This window comes from Acomys minous, assembly GCF_964271855.1.
Source record: "Acomys minous genome assembly, chromosome: 2".
NCBI lineage: Eukaryota > Metazoa > Chordata > Mammalia > Rodentia > Muridae > Acomys > Acomys minous.
This window is the reverse complement of record NC_140484.1, coordinates 115,012,619-115,018,555: the sequence shown is the minus strand read 5'-3', so window position 1 is coordinate 115,018,555 and position 5,937 is coordinate 115,012,619.

Sequence of the window (5,937 nt, the reverse complement as noted above, 5' to 3'; positions counted from 1 at the left end):
AGGATATGTTTAAATTGGTTGAGGGATACATACTTATAACTCTAGCACTGGGGAGCACTGAAGTGGGGCAGAAGTGGGGGACAAAGACGACCAGGAATTCAAGACCTACCTGGGCTACTTACTGAGACCCTGACACCTCCCTTCCTCCCCCAAAGAGGAGAAACAACTTAAACGAAATGTTCTGGAAAAACTCTACCAGCTCAGAAGAATTAAGAGCCATCTCAGGGACTATACCTTCCGCCCCTCCCCTGATTCTGCACACTTAATGTGAGCACACGCACACACTGCTGGAAAGCACACACCTCCACAGTGCGCCTAACAATGACTCCCTTCAGTGTGCACGTGGTTATAAAAAGATCTGCTGTGGAGCAGTAGCCCGCATCCTTCCTGTTGTAGGTGGGGACGCCTCCTTCCCGCCCACGTTCAGGCCTGCTTCGGTAGCTTTGTCCAAGAGATTCTGCCAGTTTGGAGGATACTGTGATGACAGGTGTGGTTGTGAATCACCGAGCCCCACAGTGTGGCGCCAGGGGCCTAGGAAAGGCGTTCAACTCCGTTCCGTTCTCTCCCAGAGCGCCCTCTGCCGGTAGACCTGAAATAGAAGGTTCTGGAGGAGGTCCGCTTGAGCGTAGGCAACTGCGGACCTGTCCTAAGAGTACCAACAGGGAAATCTGTGCTGCTGAATTCTCTGCTCGGCAGCAAAGAGGAGCTTGGTAACTGCACAGCTAGAGTGAAACTAAGACCACGAAACTAAATGGTAGGGGAGCAGGAAAACCTCAGCCTTTCGTCTGCAAGGACTTTTAGGGACACCCTGCTTCCTCCATGCTAAAGCATGAAGGGCATCAGGTCCCAGGAGAGAGGGGGATTCGCATGGACTCGGAGTCGGCCCTGGCTGCTTGCTGAGCTTTGGTGTATTCTGAAACGCTCTAGGGAGTCAAAGAAAGCACATGAAAAGCCCTAGGAAGAGCATTTCTCACCAGTCACAGGCCTAGAAGCTTGCAGAAGCCTGGCCCTAGGGCAGTGAACCAGGGTCTAGGTCACAGCCAGTTCTCTCTGCTGGCAAGACCTGTGCAAAGTGGTTGTGGAGAATGAGAGCATCACACTGCACTCTAAGTTAAGACCGACCGTGCCTCAGGAGCCCTCCCTGCCTATATATCTCCAGCTGCAGTAACTAGTATGCGGACTCCACGTAGCCAGAGCAAAGGCCCTGGCAACCAAAGGCAAAATGGCTGGAAGGTGATAGAATGAAACTATAGGTTCCCTTTCAACCCCCTTTAGAGGTGAAGTGCCAGGACTACACGCTATAATTATGTTTAGGGGCCACAGAAGGAGAGAGGCTCTGCACCCCAGTGCTCCCTTCCTTGTCCTCACTGAGGCTATACAGATGAGGGGGAGGGGCGGGGACCAAGATAAGGGCAGTGAGAATTGGGGGGGGGGGGGGGAAAGACCGAGGTGCAGAAATTTGAGGAGGGTGGTGGTTTGAGCCCAAGCGGAGGCATCTGCTTCAGGCCTTTCCTGTGTGAATCTAAGGAGAAGCATCTCCACATGTGTTTCCCAACAGCTGCATGCCAGGTCTCTGGCCCCTACTGCTCCACCAGGCAGACTAGCCAGATCTGAAGCTATCCTGTGCTCTGTTCCCATGGGACTCAAGCCTCACCCCCTGGCCTTTGGGAGGAGTGGGGCTGGTTCCTCGAGGGACAGCAATAGTGTCTTACAAAGGTTTGAAGCAGAAAGGGCTAAAAGGAGAAAGTGTGGGCATAAAACTCTTACTGCTCCTGCTATGATCTTAGGCCAGTCCACCGCCCTGGGAGGGCAGCCAGTTCCTGGAACAGTTCCTGCAGCGCTCAGCCTCCCCAAATCCATGGATTTGTAAAGAAGTGCAGACACTCTCATCATTGAGACATTCCAACACTAACACATGAGGTCAGCTAACTGGAATTTCAGAGTCTTCTCCAAATAGGAAAGGGGTCCTATGGGGCAGCTCAGTTATTGACCCCCTGGGGTGGACACATGAGTTTTTTTTTAAAGCCACTCCTACTATTAAGCCCATCTCTTAAGGCTATTTACCCCTTCCATGTCTGTCCTTACTCCAATGCCTGAGCCCTATCAACTACCACAAAGAGAAACAAGATCTTGTTTTCTAGAATATTCCTCAAGTAAGCAGCTGAGCTTGACTTTAATTCTTTGGTGTGATTAATCTACCTGGACTGGGCAGGATCTGGAAAGTCTGGTCTCTGCCCCTGGTTGGAAGTCTGGGACCAGCCAGGGACTCCAGGACAATCATGTTTTTTCGGTTAACCTGAAGCAATCACAGCCGCTTCCTCACCTGGCCTAAGCATCTGTTCTGCCTGCAGATCTCCCCCAACTGGGCCGGCTCCCATCTGACCCAACTGTAGACCCCTCAGATCCTTCCTAATGCTTGTCAGGGACCTGGAAACTGGGTGTGCGAAGGCCAAGCGTGGTTGGTATAAAAAAAGTGCTCTAGGAACCCCTGATTTCGCTCATGTCTTACACGTCTGAGCATCCAGCGTTCAGACCCTGTAATGCGGCAGCATGGCCATCTTCATGAGCCATGTAAGAGCTGAGCAGCAGAACTGGGCTTGGCTTAGGGCTCTGGACTGGGGTTTGTAAACACAGAACGAAATCGCAAGAGCCAAATGAAGACAAAGCCACTTTTCCTCCGCTTAGTTGGAGAAATCTCCACTTAGCAAACACTTTCATTTTCAGGGTTGCTCGTGGCTGTCCGCAGGTCTGGGAAATCACTGTGCTTCGGGATGAATTGCACTATAGGACGCGTCCTGGAGACGGGCGCCACACACATAGAAACCACAAATGTCGGCAAGAATGTATGGGTGGAAAAAAAGGGCACCCCCATAACGCCAGCGGGCGACTTGGGGTTTACCAGACTGCTTCCCCCCCCCCCCCCGTAAAGCTGAAAATGCATAGCTGGTTGTCTACCTTTTTATGCCCTTTAGGAGGCAAGCAAGAGTGTACTGGCAGGCTATCCCTTCCCACCTCTGTGCATTCTGAACCCTAAACTATGCCGCAAGCTCAGTTCATTCGGTGCAGCCGGGTTCCTGGAAACGCCCCACCCACCCCATCCTCCGCAACTGGCTCGGGTGTTTGCAAATTGCGTTATCCGGATCCTCATATTCTCCGTCTCAAATGTCCAAGACGTAAGGGCCAAATCAAAATATGACGCCCGAGCGGGGAAAGTGGGGGGATATGACAGTAGAGGGGTGCACCAAAGTTGGTTGGAATAACGGACATCTCAGACCTCTGTTTCCAGTGCTTTGCCCAGTGTCTGGGAAACGCACTAGGCAGCGTGTTTGCTGGTTTATGCAAGTACGACTTGCAACGCGCTCCCTCCCCGTGGCAGACGCAGAGCGAGGTTTTCCAAAGGCCTTGCTTTCCTAGTACTGACTTTCCTATCAATGGGAGAGGCGCAGGCTATTGACCCAGCGGCCTCCTCCTCTCGGCCTATTGTCGTGGCTCAATCACGCACTTACCGGAAGAAAAGCGAGTTTATCTTAGCTTGGAGGAGCCTCGTGGTGTGTGTGTGTGTGTGTGTGTGTGTGTGTGTGTGTGTGTGTGTGTGTGTCAAGGGTGGGGAAAATTCTTCAACCAGGACTGTGCAGATGGGTTGAGGATAGACACTTTCAGAAAAGGACCAATTTCCCTTTCACAATGAGCGCTAAGTACCTGACAAATGGGACTGGTGTTTATTCATGAGCAGGTACTTTGGAGATGGCGATTAGAACAGCCGCCCGCGCTGCCTAGCCAAGGTACTTAAAGCCGGGCAGGTGCAGCTCGGCGCGCGGCCCCAGCGCACAAAGCCCGCCGCCGCTGCTGCGCGGAGAGGGGGCGGGATGCGGGGCGCGCGGGCCCGGAGGGCGCGCTGAGCTCAGGCACCTTAGCCCTTTGTTCCTCTTCTGGAGCCAAGGCCACTTCACAGAGGGGCGCCCCGGGAAAACCTCCCCTCTAATTACTAGGAATTTCCCTCCGACCCTCCTCTGGGAGCCTAGCCCGGCAGCTCTTGGGCTGGAGGCCGCAGAGGCTCGTGGGATCTGGCCTTGCGTTTACATAAATGTCGCCTGGGAGTTTACTAATGGCTAACCAGCTAACTAACTGGACATCTAGAATGGGACGTGGACCCCAGGCCTGGGAACCGCGCGGGCACTCGCCGCTGAGGCGCCACCTCTGGCGGTGCAGACAACCTCCGGCTTTCAGGTTTTGTCTCAACTCCAAAGGGAGAAAATTGGGGTCTGTCTCATTCTCCAGTTTGCTGGCGCCAAGGTCGTGGGACAAACCCGATCTTGCCCTCGCCGCCGCTGCGGAATCCCTAAGAACCGCCAGCTTTTAGTGGCGGCCTCGCCTCGGAGAGCGAACTAGGCGGGCGCCGGTCGGGACACAGAGCGCAGGCTCTCCAGTGCTTTAGACACGGGACGTGGACCAGCCGCGGGCCGCTCCAGTCTGTCGAGCCGACCGCGGGCTGCTGCATGTTCGTCATGTCCGGAGATCATCAGTGGTGTGCATCCTCGTGGGGCCTGTCTGGATTGCTCTCTGTTGCTGTTGTTTTAAATCGTTTCGAAAAGCCCACTAAGATAACTTATCTCCAGCCCACAGAATCAGACTGGAGAAACGTGTTTCAAACCAGCTGGGTTCCCCTTGGGGAGAATTTTTTTTTCAGGACGATAGGAAACCAGGGGCAGGGAACTGATGTCGCCCACCACCAAAAGAGTTTTTACATTTCCTATCGTGAACAACCGGACAGCTTTCCCTTGTGAAGCACATTGTGCGTATTAACATCCATTAGAGACTTTTCTGGAACCTACCTCGAGGTTAGAATAAATTATAGAGATACGGAAAGCCTGGTTCTCAGGCAAATCCGATATCCTGAGATTAACCTGATTGTGAATCGACAGAAAGTGGTATGGCAGAGCCACAGGGAGAAGCCGGAAGGAAAGCCGTGTCCCCAAGACCCTAACTGCTCTGCTACCAGCCCATCTTCTGCTGGGCAAGACCGGCCAGGCGAGCTGGCTGCCACGATTAAGAAAGAAAGCTTGTAAGGGAGTAAAGGACTGCCCTCGGGTCTCCTGCCAGGGCCTGAGTTAGAGTTCCAGGGTGAGAGTTCTTTCTGGATACCTCCTGCGCCAGAGACACTAGGATGAGGGCTAACAGTACTGCCTGGCAAGCCACCAGGGTCAAGGTGCCGCGGCGGACACCTGCGCTTAGCTGCTTGGCCAATCCCTTACAAAGGGCTTTCTGGTCCAACGGCCTTGGGTAAATGTTTTGAGGCTGAAGCGCTGAAGTTCTTGGGCTAAAAGGACACCACCTTGCACCGTTGCGTGCAGGAGGCAAAACAGGACCCTATAAACCCACAGACACACACACACACACACACACACACACACACACACACACACACACACACTGGCTTCCTGGATCCCAGTTGCAGGTGATTACTCGTCCCTGCTTGGGGTGGGGGTGGAGGGCCAATTCAGACAGGAAATAAAAGGTAGATTAGGGCTGGGCTTGGTGGTGCATGCCTTTAATGCCCAGTACAAAGTGAGTCCAGGACACCCAAAGCTACACAGAGAAACCTTGTCTTAAAAAAAAAAAAAAAGAGCGAAGGGAGACTACAGATGCATGCCAAGAGGTTTACTTTTTTTTTTTCTTTCAAGACTCCCCACCCACCCTCACAAGGTTTCTCTGTGTAGCCCTGACTGTTCTGGAACTCTCTCTGTAGACCAGGCTGGCCTCAAACTCAGACATCAGCCTGCTTCTGCCTCTGAGTGCTGGGATTAAAGGCATGTACCACCACCTGGCTGCTTCCAAGATGTTTAAGACATGTCTAATTAATGTATGTGCGTGCTAAGGAGGAAGGCCGTTGGTACCAACACCCACCAGTGATTTCCTTCTATTAGGCTTGTAAACAAA